This window comes from Hyaena hyaena, unplaced genomic scaffold (assembly GCF_003009895.1).
Source record: "Hyaena hyaena isolate Hyena2069 unplaced genomic scaffold, ASM300989v1 scaffold_337, whole genome shotgun sequence".
Taxonomy (NCBI): domain Eukaryota; kingdom Metazoa; phylum Chordata; class Mammalia; order Carnivora; family Hyaenidae; genus Hyaena; species Hyaena hyaena.
In genome coordinates, this window is record NW_024080966.1 from 418,164 (window position 1) to 433,861 (window position 15,698).

The following is a 15,698-nucleotide window of genomic DNA, read 5'->3' on the forward strand; positions in this document are numbered from 1 at the left end:
AGTGCTCATCCCAGCAAGTGTTCTCCTCAATGCCCATTACTTACTTTTCCCTCTCCCCCACCCCCCATCAACCTTCAGTGTATTCTCTGTGTTTAGGAGCCTCTTATGGTTTGCCTCCCTCCCTCTCTGTTTGTAACTTTTTTCTCCCTTCCCTTCCACTATGGTCTTCTGTCAAGTTTCTCAAGATCTACATATGAGTGAAAACATATGGTATCTGTCTTTCTCTCACTAACTTATTTCACTCAGCATAATATCCTCCAGTTCCATCCATGTTGCTGCAAATGGCAGGATTTCATTCTTCCTTGTTGCCAACTAGTATTCCATTGCGTATATAAACCACATCTTGATCCATTCGTCAGTTGATGGACATTTAGGCTCTTTCCGTGATTTGGCTACTGTTGAAAGTGCTGCTATGAACATTGGGGTACATGTGCCCTTGTGCATCAGCACTCTCCTAGTAGTGCTATTGGTGGGTCATAGGGCAGTTCTATTTTTAATGTTTTGAGGAACCTCCACACTGTTTTCCATAGTGTCTATACCAGTTTGCATCCCCACCAATAGTGCAAGAGGGTGCCCGTTCTCCATATCCTTGCCAGCATATATAGTCTTCTGATCTGTTCATTTTAGCTACTCTGACTGCCATGAGGTGATATCTCAGTGTGATTTTGATTTTTATTTCCCTGATGATGAGTGACATGGAGCATCACTTCATGTGTCTGCTGGCCATCTGGATGTCTTCTTTGGAAAAGTGTCTATTCATGTCTTCTGCAAGGATGGCTAGATTCTAACTAGCCGTTGAATTTGCAGTCTGTGGAGAGATAGGCATATAATTGGACACCACAATATACTCCAGATAATAGATAAATAGATCACTGCATTGATGGAGTCCTTTCTCTTTCCATTGCTATATTGCTTCTGTCTAGGAATAGTGGAAAGAATTAGACCTTGTACAAGCACTCAGCTGCTAATTGGCAGAGCTAGGACTTGAACCTAGGCAGTCTGGCCCCAGAACCATTTTTTGCAGCCACAATATATCTAGTCCATCAAATTCTAAATGATCTTTACATTTGCATCAGCTCCAGCTAGTCTAATCTCCACACATGCTGTGCTGATTTCATTATTCAGTTCCAGGTCCTTTTGGAAAGCATTTCCCTTATTTGTTTATATCTTTTCTCTTATGGTGGGGTTTTATTTCTTTTTCTTTTTGTTTTTATTCATTTATTTTGAGAGAGAGAGAGTACGCAAGAGCGAGAGGGGAAGGGACAGAGAGAGAATCCTGAGCAGGCTCCCCACTGTCAGCACAGAGCCCAATGTGGGGCTCAAACTCACAAAAACTGAGAGTGACCTGAGCCGAAATCCAGATTGGAAACTTAACCAACTAAGCCACCCAGGCATCCCTATATGTCTTCTATTCTCTCTCATTTCTAGATTTTTCCTCAACCTCAAAAATGCAGATTAAGTGCCACCTGATACTGCTTTCAAATGTATGTCCCTTTTTCTGAACTTTTAATGTATTAATACTACTGCAAGTTTTACCATTTCATCATTCTTTTTTTTTTTTAATGGCGTTATCTTATAGTCTTAAAGGAGAAAAAAATGAGAAAACAAAACATCCCTAAGATACAGAGAGTTTAATTTACTGTGCTTGTATAGCTTTACCATTAATGAAATTGAGAGTAGAACTTAAATTTCTGTCTCCTGGAGCACAGTCCTTTTCATCTTGCGCTTGTGCCTCCCAGTATTTAGTAGGTTACAATTTAATATTTTTATCTTAATATCTGGGAAGATTGCATTTGTTGGTGCTGTAGACATATCCTAATGCCATGAGATCAATAAGGCAAAAATGATTTGAATTTCCAGAAAACATTGTATAGGTATAGAACAGATGTTTTCTGTAAAACTGGTGCTAATGGAAAGGAATAAAATTAAAATTTAGAGGAATGATGATAATTTTGGTAAATTGTATTACTTTTCTGATGTCGTTAAGGAAAGGAACACTGAATCTATGGCATGCAGTCAGCATGCAGTAGGCATATGTTCGGTATGTTTAAGAGGTAAACTTTTACGTTTGCAACTCAGGCTTGAGATGTAAACTTAAAGAAATGGGATATAATTTAAAAAAAATTTTAAAGAAGTTGTCATTATGCAATTATAAGTGAATTACTATTAAGTATTTCTAGCAGTTTCTAAAACCTATTAGTGAAATTGTAATTCGAAACTAAATTGTGGTAAATAAGGCTTATAGTGGCTTAAAACTAAAAAACATTTGGTCCAGAAGGAAGAAGTGATTTTAGGGGGGGGGGGGAATCATCAATAACTAAATTTTTATTTTGTATTCTTATATTAACATGTTTATATTGTTTGCCCTTTATTTCATAATTTTGGAGTGAAAAAATGAAGCAGTGAGCAATGAACTACAAATTTATTATTTTATAATTCCCTTTAACAGAAGTTTTATTCATAACCCTGTTTAATACAGCTTTTGTTATCAAATAAATTTGCCCCTAGAAATGGTGACCAAAAAGTTATGATGGGATATAGAGTTTTTGAGGCTAAAGCAACAAATGCTCAATTCAAAAGGGAAAAAAAGCAAATTTTATATTTTGGTAATTATCTATCTGTCTATCTATCTATCTATCTATCTATCTATCTATCTATCTATCGTGAGAGAAAGAACAAGTGTGGGAGGGACAGAAAGAGATGAGAGAACGAGAATTCTAAGCAGTCTCTGTACTGTCAGTGTGGAACCCAATGTGGGGCTCAAACTCACCAATCATGAGATCATGGCCTAAGCCAAATATGGATGTTTAACTGACTGAGTCACCCAAGTGCCCTCCAAAAGTAAATTTTCAGGAACTTTCTCTTGTTCCCTTTCTCTGTCCTTCCATCCTCATTTAACCAAATTCTTGTTAGAAACTACAAATCAGTTTTTGGATATAAGAGAAACAAGGAAATCTTACTAATTAAATTCCAAACAAATAATTTCTCTTTTTTAAAAAAATTTTTTTATAATGTTTTATTAATTTCTGAGAGAGAGAGAGACAGCATGAGCAGGGGAAGGTCAGAGAGAGAGGGAGATACAGAATCTGAAATAGCCTCCAGGCTTTGAGCTGGCAGTCAGCACAGAGTCTGATGCAGGGCTCGAACCCACGAACTGTGAGATCATGACCTGAGCCAAAGTTGGACTCTTAACTGACCAAGCCACCCAGGTGCCCCTCTTTTATTTTTCAAAAAAGAAAGAAATTTTTGCATCTTTGTATTAAACTTTCAAATACAGCATTAAAAAAATTGAATTACAGTTTTAAAGCAATATAAGTAGAAGAGCATTAATAATAAGAATAAGCTCCTGCCCACTCACTTCACTCTCATTCAAATTTAATAGGAAATTGAATTTAGATATCATAGGGATGACTGGTTACAAAATAATTAAAATTTTATTCATTAAATGGGAATGGGAATTAATTGTAGTTTCCAAGAGAAAATGGACTGTTAAAAGATGGATCTAGGGGTGCATGGGTGGATCAGGCGGTTGAGCGTCCAACTTCAGCTCAGGTCACGATCTCACAGTTTGTGGGTTGGAGTACCTTGTCGGGCTCTGTGCTCACAGCTCAGAGCCTAGAGACTGCTGCTTATTCTCTGTCTCCCTCTCTCTCTGCCCTACCTCCACTCAGCTCTGTCTCTCTTTATTTAGAACTCTACATCCTAAGGCCATGGAATTCACTTTGTTCTCAAGTGCAAATGGCACATTCCCCAAGATAGATCACAAACTGGGTCATAAAGCAACCCTCAATAAATATAAAAGAATGGAGATCATGCAATGCACACTTTCAGATCACAGTGCTGTGAAACTTGAAATCAATCACAGAAAAAAGTCTGGAAAACCTCCAAAAACATGGAGGTTAAAGAACACCGTACTGAAGAACGAATGGGCCAGTCAGGCAATTAGAGAAGAAATTAAAAAATGGATGGAAACAAATGAAAATGAAAATACAACAATCCAAACTTTTTGGGATGAGGCAAAGGCAGTCCTAAGAAGAAAGTACATTGCTCTCCAGGCCTATTTCAAGAAATTAGAAAAAGCACAAATACAGAATCTAACAGCGCACCTAAAGGAACTAGAAGGAGAGCAACAAGAGCACCCCAAATCCAGGAGCAGAAGAGAAATAATAAAAATGAAGGCAGAAATAAACAATATAGAAACAAAAAAAAAAAAACCAGTTGAACAGATCAATGAAACCAAGAGTTGGTTTTCTGAAACAGTAAACAAAATTGATAAACCTCTACCAGGCTTCTCAGAAAGAAAAGAGAGAGCACCCAGATAGACAAAATCATGAATGAAAATGGATTTATTACAACCAATCCCTCAGAAACACAAGCAATTATCGCGGAATACTATGAAAAATTATATGCCAACAAACTGGACAACTCAGAAGAAATGGACAAACTCCTAAATACACACACACAGCCAAAATTCAAATGGGATGAGTGAGAAAATCTGAACAGATCCATAACTAGTGAAGAAATTGAATCAGTTATCAAAAATCTCCCAACAAATAAGAGCCCTGGGCCAGATGGCTTCCCTGGGGAATTCTACCAGACATTTAAATCAGAGTTAATACCCATTCTTCTCAAGCTATTCCAAAATAATAGAAATGGAAGGAAAACTTCCAGACTCATTCTATGAAGCCAGCATCACTCTGATTCCCAAGCCAGACAGAGACCCAAGCAAAAAAAGAGGACTACACGCCAATATCCTTGATGAATACGGATGCAAAAATGCTCAACAAGATACTTGCAAATCGAATGCAACAGCACATAAAAAGAATTATCCAACATGATCAAGTGGGATTTATTCCTGGGTTACAAGGCTGGTTCAATATTCACAAATCAACCAATATGATACATCATACTAACAAAAGAAAAGATAAAACCCATATGATCCTGTCAATAGATGCGGAAAAAGCATTTGACTAAATGCATCATCCCTTCTTTTTTTTTTTTTTATAAATAGTTTATTGTCAAATTAGTTTCCACATAACACTCAGTACTCATCCCCAAAGTGCCCTCCTCCATGCCCATCCCCCCCTCCCCCCCACATCCATCAGTCCTCAGTTTTTGTCAGCATTCAAGAGTCTCTCATATGGTTTGCCTCTCTCCCTTTCCCCCACCATTTCTGCTCTTCTTCTCCCCCTTGTTCCTCCGTCAAGTTCCTCCTAATCCTCCTATACGTGCAAACATATGATATTTGTCCTTCTCTGCCTGACTTATTTCGCTCAGCATAACACCCTCAAAGTCCATCCACGTTGCTACACATGGCCAGATTTCATTGTTTCTCATTGCCATGTAGTATTCCATGGTATAGATAAACCACATCTTCTTGATCCATTCATCTGTTGATGGACACTTAGGCTCTTTCCATGTTTTAGCTATTGTGGAGAGTGCTGCTATGAACATTGGGGTACATGGGCTCCTATGCCTCAGCATTTCTGTATCCCTTGGGTAAATTCCTAGCAGTGCTATTGCTGGGTCAAAGGGGAGTTTTATTGTTAGTTTCCTGAGGAACCTCCACACTGTTTTCCAGAGGGGCTGTACCAGTTTACATTCCCACCAACAGTGTAGGAGGGTGCCCGTTTCTCCACATCCTCACCAGCATCTAGAGTTCTCTGATTTGCTCATTTTAGCCACTCTGACTGGTGTGAGGTGGTATCTCAGTGTGGTTTTGATTTGTATTTCCCTGATGAGGAGGGAGCAGCATCCCTTCTTAATAAAGACCCTCGAGAAGGTCGGGATAGAAGGAACTTACTTAAACATCATAAAAGCCATCTATGAGAAACCCTCAGCTAGCATCATCCTCAGTGGGGAAAACATGAGAGCTATCCCCTGAAATCAGGACCACGACAGGGATGTCCACTCTTACCACTGTTGTTTAACATAGTGCTGGAAGTCCTAGCATCAGCCATCAGACAACAAAAGGAAATAAAAGGCCTCAGAGTTGGCAAAGAAGAAGTCAAACTTTAACTTTTCGCAGACAATGATACTACTTTACATAGAAAACCCGACAGACTCCACCAGAAGCCTTCTAAAACTGATCCATGAATTCAGCAAAGTTGCAGGGTACAAAATCAATATACAGAAATCGGTTGCATTTTATACACCAATAATGAAGCAACAGAAAGAGAAATCAAGAGACTGATCCCATTCACAATTGCACCAAAGACTATAAAATACCTAGGAATAAACCTAACCAAAGATATAAAGAGATCTGTATGATGAAAACTATAGAAAACTCATGAACGAAGTTGAAGAAGACAAAGAAATGGAAAAACATCCCATGCTCATGGATCGGAAGAATAAATATTGTTAAAATGTCATTACTACCCAAAGCAATCTACACATGTAATGCAATCCCAATCAAAATTGCACCAACATTCTTCTCAAAGCTAGAACACACTATCCTAAAATTTGTATGGAACCACAAAAGACCCTAAATAGCCAAAGTAATATGGAAGAAGAAAACCAAAATGGGAGGCATCACAATCCCAGACTTTAGCCTCTACTACAAAGCTGTAATCATCAAGACAGTATGGTATTGGCAGAACAGATGGTGCTCGGAGAACTGAACAGCAACATGCAGAAGAATAAAACTAGATCATTTTCTCACACCACACACAAAAATAAACTCAAAATGGATAAAGGACCTGAATGTGAGACAGGAATCCATCAAAACCCTAGAGGAGAAAGCAGGAAACTGCTTCCTTGACCTCAACTGTAGCAATTTCTTACTTGACACATTCCCAAAGGCAAGGGAATCAAGAGCAAAAATGAACTATTGGGACCTCATCAAGATTAAAAGCTTTTTCACGGCAAAGGAAACAATCCATAAAGCTAATAGGCAACTGATGGAATGGGAAGAGATAGTTGCAAACGATGTATCAGATAAAGGGCTAGTATCCAAAACCCATAAGGAACTCACCAAGCTCCAAACCCGAAAAACAAATAATCCAGTGAAGAAATGGGCAGAAGACATGAACAGACACTTCTCCAAAGAGGACATCCAGATGGCTAACAGACACATGAAACGATACTCAGCGTCCCTCATCATCAGGGAAATGCAGATCAAAACCACACTGAGATACCACCTCATGCTGGTCAGAGTGGGTAACATGAACAAATCAGGAGACTCTAGATGCTGGCGAGGATGTGGAGAAGTGGGCACCCTCCTACACTATTGGTGGGAATGTAAACTGGTGCAGCCCCTCTGGAAAACAGTGTGGACGTTCCTCAGAAAATTAACAATAGAACTCCCCTATGACCCAGCAGAAGGACTGCTAGGAATTTACCCAAGGGATACAGGAGTGCTGATGCATTGGGGCACATGTACCTCAATGTTCACAGCAGCACTCTCAACAATTGCCAAAACATGGAAAGAGCCTAAGTGTCCATCAACTGATGAATGGATCAGGAGGATGTGGTTTATCTATACCATGGAATACTACATGGCAATGAGAAAGAAAGAAATCTGGACATTTGTAGCAACATGGATGGAACTTGAGGGTGTTCTGCTGAGCGCAATAAGTCAGGCAGAGAAAGACAGATACCATATGTTTGCACATATAGGTGGATTTGGAGGAACTCAATGGAGGACTGTGGGGGAGGAGAAGGGGAAAAATAGTGGGGGAGAGGGAGGGAGGCAAACCATGAGAGACTCTTGAATGCCGAGGACAAACTGAGGGTTGATGGGGGTGGGGGGGAGGGTAAGGGGAGGTGATGGGCATGGAGGAGGGCACTTGTGGGGATGAGCACTGGGTGTTATATGGAAACCAACTTGACAATAAACTAAGAAAAAAAAAGGAAATAATATATAGGGTAAGGACATATGGCAGAAAATAGCACTGTATGACATCTCCTCATTCATCACACGTGATTTTTTTGTGATTGATTTCAAGTTTCGTGGCATTGTGATGTGAAAAGTGCATGGTATGATCTCAATTCTTTTATATTTATTGAGGGCTGCTTTATGACCCAGTATGTGATCTATCTTGGAGAATGTGCCATGCCCGCTTGAGACGAAAGTTACTTCCATAGCCTCAGGATGTAGAGTTCTCAATATATCTGTCAAATCCATCTGGTCCAATGTGTCATTCAAGTCCATTGTATCTTTAGTGATTTTCTATCTAGTTGATCTATCCATTTCTGTAAGTGGGGTATTTAAAGTCCCCTGCACATTCTTGTGTGATATTTTTTGGTGATATTTTTGTGTGTGACTGACTGAAGACACCCAGGCACCCCAGGATTAATTACCCTGTTAATTAAACTCACTTTCCCAGCATCTATACCAAGAATTTGAGTATCTCAGACTAATCCTTTGGGAGCCACGCAGGTAAAACATTGTAACAATATTCAGATTAGCAAAAGACAAAGCTTTTTTTTTATAAAATCAGGGCAAGGCCATTTGCAAAAGAACTGCTTGCTTGGCTGCTGGCAACTACTAAGGCAAATCAATTTCAGGATATAGTATAAATGCAAGATCTGGAAATGGATACCCTGGAAGGAGAATAAATAAAGGATTTTTTTCCAGTACTATTCTTCATCGAATCATGAAGACAAAATACTAATTTGTATACAGATGATATTTTCAAGAGAATTATTTATTCTTTACTGAGTGGCTTCCACTTGCTAATTCTGATAATTATTTACTTCATATAACTAGAAAGTGAATGCCATTATTTAAAGCCACTTACTAATTAAATTTATCTAGTTAAATTCACTTTAGCTGAATTATTATTATTATAGTCACAGTTCTTTTTCACTTCTGGAAAGCAACAGGTCATATATATTATAAAGACTAGAGTTACTATAAACAAAGCAAATATAAAATATCTGATTACCCAAGATGAATAGTATTAGTTTAACTGAATTTTCAGTCTTTTTTTTTCTTCTTGCGAAGATGAGTATAGGAATGAGCCATAAGAAGTAAAACCACTCTAGTTATTCCATGAATAAAGCTTTTACAGAACTATAGTCATATAACTATCTCATTTCTCTAGTGCCAGGCATGCAACTAAAGATAGAATGCATTTATGATAAATGTAAGATCAGTATTCTAATCAGACATAAAAAGAGAGAAAACAGGTTTCTATCAAAAAAAGTACTGCAGAATTAAGGTATGTTTTACTCTTTGTTAAATTCCTTAAGATCCATAAATGATTGAAAAATTTTCCCTATATACCACATTTTATTTTTATTTCAAAGCAACATATCAACTAAAATATATACATGTAAGTTCTTAGCTTAAATACCCTAAGACCCAGGGTTTAATATGCTTTCCTCCTCCTCTATATTTTGGGACTCTTCAGTATTCTTCAAATTAGGCCAGAAAGCAACAACCAATAAAGAGACTCTTCCAATGATTAATAGATAATTAACAAAATGTATCCCAGAATCATTGAGAAAGATGAGAGCAAAGGCAAAGTATATAAAGTAAAATTAAGGAAATGAATAAGTGGCTACTAAAATGCAATTTTTAAAAATGTTTAGTGATTTTATATATTTTAAATGGACAACTGGCAAAGTTCCTTTTTTTTTTTGAGGAAAAAAGAACACTTTCAATTCAAGTAAAAAAAAAAACAAGTAATTTCTGATCCCCAAAATCACAGTTTTGGCTCTTAATTACATACAAATTTACCACCTAAGCAACTAAAGCATACTTTGTAGTTGCATCCCTCTTAAAACAATACATTGATTGAGATGGTGACATAGGAGGCTCCTGAATTCATCTGTACAACTACTTACAGAGGAATCCCTTTCTGGAGAGAAAAAAAAATCCACGAGTTAGCTGTGTGACTCTTACATATCAGGTAAATGAGAAAATACCCACATCACCCTTATTGAAATGATCAGGAAAGACCGAGACACTCTCTCACCATAAACCCCAGTCCGTAGCAAAGTGCCAGACAATTGGGAGGGAACTCCCAACTCCTAGCTTCTCCCAGTGAAGAGAAGGGGTTGATCCCCACATCTAAGGGGACACAGAAACACAATAATGGTAGGGACTTCAACAACCTAGTTTCAGTGATGCACAGATAATCCGACAGAATATCAGTAGGCAAACTACAAACTCTATTTCTCAACCTGGATAGCTGTCCTGAACTATATTCACTTTCCTGAATCAGCCATATTTTACTTACTTTTCTTTGGATCTTATCACAAGCTGTTCTTCTGCCTGAACATTTTCTCCCTAAGTACTCCAAAACTATCTCTTCCTTTACCCTAACATTCATATTCATATTATCTCTCTTGTTTCTCTTACACTTAGCCTCTTGAATAACCCTTCTCAGAAACATTACTAACCATAACAACCCCGAGTATACTAATTGACTAAAAACAGTCTATCTCCTGGGACAAGGAGTGTCAGGTAAATTTGAGGCACAGAACAGAAGGAGTAATAGGGAATTGTGCCTTGGGGGGTAAAAAAGAAGAAAAGCTACAATGAACTTTATGTGTGGGAGTGGAATCAGAGATCTCAGTTTGAATTCATGGTTGTTAAATATTTGTAGGTAAAGAGATAAATAGATATGTGTTTATGCAAGGATTAACAAACATACCCCCCTTCCAGTGTCAGAATGTAGGAAAAATGTTACTCATTGTTAAATGAGCACACCTAGAGCTCAGACCTTGATTTTTAAATACCATCTCCAACAAAAAGAGTCAGAGCTCTTAGGAAGAGATTGGTTCCAGGGCCGGGGCAGGGAAAATACGAGATGAACTTTGAATATCTTTAATACCCGACAATAAATTCTCACAAAAGGATGGGGCCATGTCAAAATGACACAAGAGCCAGCCCCAGCCTGAAGAAGCTCCCAAAGTCCAAAGCAATAAAATAAAGGATAATATTCTTGGGATTCTCTTTCTCTCTCTCTTTCTTTGACCGTCCCATGTATGCACACATGCACATGCTTTCTCTCTCAAAATAGATAAATAAAAGTTTTTAAAAGAAGACTTAAAAAAAAGAAGTAACAAGAGGAATGTAAAATCACCATTAGGCAAACCACCACAGTATTTAACTGATGCAGGTAAGATAACCTACAGATGCTTAATCAGTAGGCAAAAATTTGAGAAGCAGGAAGATACTTATCAATACAAAGAGGAAAATAGTAACTTCACAATGCGGAATCTAGGCAGACACCCTTTAGGCAAGTAATTAAGGTAAACGTCAACAAGAAAATAAGACATATCAACATCATGTACCACCTGAAATAATGCATTGTGAAGAGCACATCGTTTCTGCAGTTTTCTTGACGAAAAGGCATAACTTGAATGTACGAATGAAAAAAAATGAGACAAAAAAACCCTTACAGATACTGTACAAAAAACTCATCAAAGTCTGGTAATCATCAAAGGGTCAAAGTCATGTAAGGAATTGTCACAGATTGAAGGAGAATTAACAGAAAAATAACTCATTGCAATGTGGGATTCCATCTTGGATCCTTATACAGAAAAAGACACAGGGAAAAAATCTGGTAAAATTATAATTAGGCCTATAGTTTCACATAGTATTGTACCAACATGTTAAGTTCCTGGTTTTGTCAATTGCTGTGGTTGAACTGTCAACACTGGGGAAAACTGGCTAAAGAGTATACATAAACTCTACTATTCTTGCAACTTTTAAGGTTAAAATTATTTCACAATAAAAAAGATTAAATTGTCTAGAGTTTGAAGGCAAACAAATTTAAAAATAAACAACAATGTAAACCTAGACAAGAGAATGATATAATTGTGTTACCATTCCTCATGCTACTTAATTTACGAGAGCCTAATAAAAAATCTTAAATATCAATGTTAGATACTCAACAGCAAATATTTTTAGGCACCGTGCTATTGACTAGGAAGGCACTGATCAAGAATGCTAACATAATCCCTTTGAGAGAAAACAGATAACTAATGAAGTAATTGTAAGAGCAATGCATGTAATAAAAAAGAAAGTACAGGGTGCTAAGGGAGCATGACAACAGGAACTAAAGCCTATGTAAAGTGGTCAAGCAAGTCTTCCAGACAAAATGACACTCCAATTGAGATATAAAGAAGGAACTGAGGGATATGGGGCAGGAGGAAGTGTGTGAGTGTTGAGAGCATGGCTGACTTGAGAAAATTAGCCAGTACTGCTAAGCCATGCCAGGTGAAAGTAATCTAAAATGAAGTTAGAGACAGGAGGCAGATGAAGGAGCTTGCTGTGAGATTTGTAAAAGATAGTAAGGGGGGCATAATATGGTCTGATGCACTTCTACACTTAAAACAGGACACAAAATACATCCATGGAGGTGAATAAGTTCTAACCACATTTAGGATATCTGTTGCCAGGTGAAACAGCATGTGTTTAGAGAAGTCAAGACAGTGTAAGTATAAATTCTATGTTTAGGCAACTTTATCATACAATATATTTCTTAAAACAAATGCATACAGTCCTTAGTGTAAATGCAGGTGACTTATACCTGCACTCTCCAGGTGACTTAGCTATTTAAACTCAATTCATCTAAACATCTTTCAGCTCTCCTCTGTGTCTTACGCCAAGGTCACAAAACTTTGTACACACCTTGGCACCTGTATTTCTCTCAGCGGCCTGGTGTAAGCAGTGTACTTGTCACTCAGTAAATATTAGGAGAGATCATAATTATTTCAATAAAGATTTTACTTAATTTGAGAGTAAGAGGTGTTTAATCCTACCTTCGCTTTGGCGATTCTCAAAGTCGTCATGTGCTCCTTTGAGAGACAGGAGGATGTGCCCTGTGCTACAGGGTTACAACTCCACATCCTCGGTGTTTAACTCTAAACATTCATTAGTACCTCACTGACTCTTTCACAAGGAAATCAGACCTTAAGTTTAACATATAAAAAGCATCAAATAAGGAAAATAAATATTCAAATATATAATCAATACAGTATTTCTAAGAAGCAACAGGGTGGGAATTCTCCTTTATAAAAGGACAAACACTGTTCAGAGCTCCTAAGACATAAAAATAAAATCAAAGACACCCTTAAAACTGGCAATCTTAACCGTAAGTTCACAGATCAACTTTAAGGAATTCCTCCTGAAACTAGATATAAAATCCTAGGACACATCTGTATTTTTCTTAAAATACTTAAAGTGACTTATTTCCCTTACAGAAAATTAAGACTTACTGCTTCCAGAAAGCTAAAATTTCTGAAGAGAAGGGGATACAATAGCAAGTCTTTCCTGTTCCAGAATGCCTGGAACAAATTAGTGCAAGTGCACTGCAGTTGACTGAACTTATTGAATGTTAGCCAGTGAAAAGCATTGCTTTTTTTCTGAACTTATTGAAATCTTTAGTGGTAGAATTTTTATTCACATAAAGATAAGTAAAGTTCCTGTATTTGGGAAACATCCGGAGAAACATTGTAAACAACAGCTCAGAGCCTTAAGAACACTGAGAAATGGCTTTAGTTACTAAAGGAAGGAATCTGAAATATCTAAATAAGCTGGAATAGATTTAGTGGAATAATAAGACTTTAATTCTTATACCAAAGTTTATGTGTTTCTCAGATTCACATTTAATAGTTTCTATTTAACTTTGTTAAAGAGTAGTGTAAATAAATACTGCAGACTAAAATACCTGATGATTATGATTTTGGGTATACAAAACCCTCTACATGTTACGTCCTTCTCAAAGTCATAAAGAACTGCATAAATTTAATCTTAATCATGTCTTCGATCTTAATTCAGGTGCATTCCCCAAAAAGATTTAACAGAATTATGGGGCTTGAGGGCTTCACACAGAAGCATCAACTCTGACCATTTATTTCTGGCACATAGAGTTCAGAAGCAGACCTATAAATCTTCCATGAATGAAGCAGATCTTCCTAGAAAGCTATAAATAGGACATAATGTACAGTCTCTAGTGTTTACACAGCATTCAAACTCCACAGCAAAACTTAATTTTAGGTCACACCTCCACTTATTAATTTATATAAACATTAAAAATATAAAAGCTTCCTGTGGTAAGAGTAACTAATTAGCCTTTGTTATGAAAGATCATCAGGACTCCCAACCATTCATGACTATCTCGGCCACTCTTCTGAAATATTTTTCCATGAACAGATATGTATGTGTATGTGCTGTACAGAATTAGGATCATTATCTATGTGTCCATAGTCTATATTTTTATGTAAATTCTGTTAAGAGTACATAACATTATTATAAATCCTTTTTATATCATTATTTTAAAGGCTTGATAGCCTCTCATGTGAATGTTCTGGAATTTGATTTCCTATTATTTGGAATTTACATTTTTTCAAAATTTTGCTACTTTAAACCATGCTAGAACAATTTTACCCTTGCATTTTTTATTCATAAATCTGATTCTAAGAAAAAGTCAAAGAATCTGAGAATACTTAACAATTTTAAAAGGGAACCTTAAAAGTTTAAAAGAGAACCAAATTATAGCTAACAATTATTGAATATTTACTATGTTATATAATAAATTGTGTGGATTATCTCTCTTAACATTTACAACCACAGGATAGGTAATATTTTTATTCCCAGTTTTAAAATGGAAAAATAAGGCTAAAGAAGGAAACTGTCCATAGACACAAAGGTAGTTAAGTGGCAGAGCTAGGATTAGAGCCCATGTCTTAGGCCTAAACTTTTAACTACTACAATAACCTGTTTCTCAGTGTTCTCAATGAGTTGATGAATGTAAAAGTACTAAACAAAAGTAAGCAATTAACCCAAATCAAATTTAATCACGAGTCAAATGGCTATATTTCCTGAAAAGAAGTAGAGAAGTATAACTCTGCCAGACACTGATTTTTCTAATTCACTATCAACTATACTATTTGTAATTTACTATATTAAAAGATCACCATATACAATTTTTTAAAATAATATATACAATGAGAAGCCACAGCCAATTTATACATAGTTAATATTCTATAGAAATCTGCAACAAATGTACTAAAAGAATTACCATTTTTCATTTTATAATTCTTACACTATCAAAATGACTAAACATTTAAAAAAAATTTTAAGTTCCTTTAGCTGCATTTAAAACAATATTTTATTTTAAAATGTAAATAATTACAATATATCAGAAATTACATTTAAACTATTTAAATGTGTACAGAATCTTTTGTCACAATTTAAATATATGTAAGAAAGTTTTCCAAAGTTCTTTTAGAGGTTACAGGGGCCAAAAACATTTGAAAAAACTTTATTGAGTTTTGCTCATGCTAGAATTATCACTATTTCATTTATTATTTTTTGTTTGGCTTTGGCTTTTTTTTCTTTTGCTTAGCAGATATTAGGTAAATATTCACTGAGGTGATAAATACTTTTTATTGTGTCAGACTTAGTGCCAGTAATTTCATCTCAATTACATGTCACTCTCAATCAGAAGAAGTGTTTGTTGTTCTACCATGACTATTTTAAAAGCACATTAAGTTAAAACCTCATATGATGGAATCTCAAAATAGATCAGAAAATTTTGCTGAGGACCCTTCTGCGTAGTTGGATTTTGCAGAAAATAGCAGCTTTAATTATGGAATTGGAAATTTGGAGCTGCAGGGGGACCTAGAGATTGCCTAATGAAATGCTTTCATTTGTCAAAGAGAAAACAAGAGCCAGAAAATCACTTACTCAAGCTAATACAGGTAATTGACAATAGAACCATATCCAATCTGTCACT

At 36.5% G+C, this 15,698-nt stretch overlaps 1 protein-coding gene across 1 annotated transcript in view; it reads left to right on the forward strand.

Annotated features, from left to right (window-relative positions):
* The window catches only part of XPR1 (xenotropic and polytropic retrovirus receptor 1), a 206,754-nt gene that overhangs the window by 101,795 nt on the left and 89,261 nt on the right, over nt 1-15,698 (forward strand). The gene's annotated exons all lie outside the window — the stretch shown is intronic.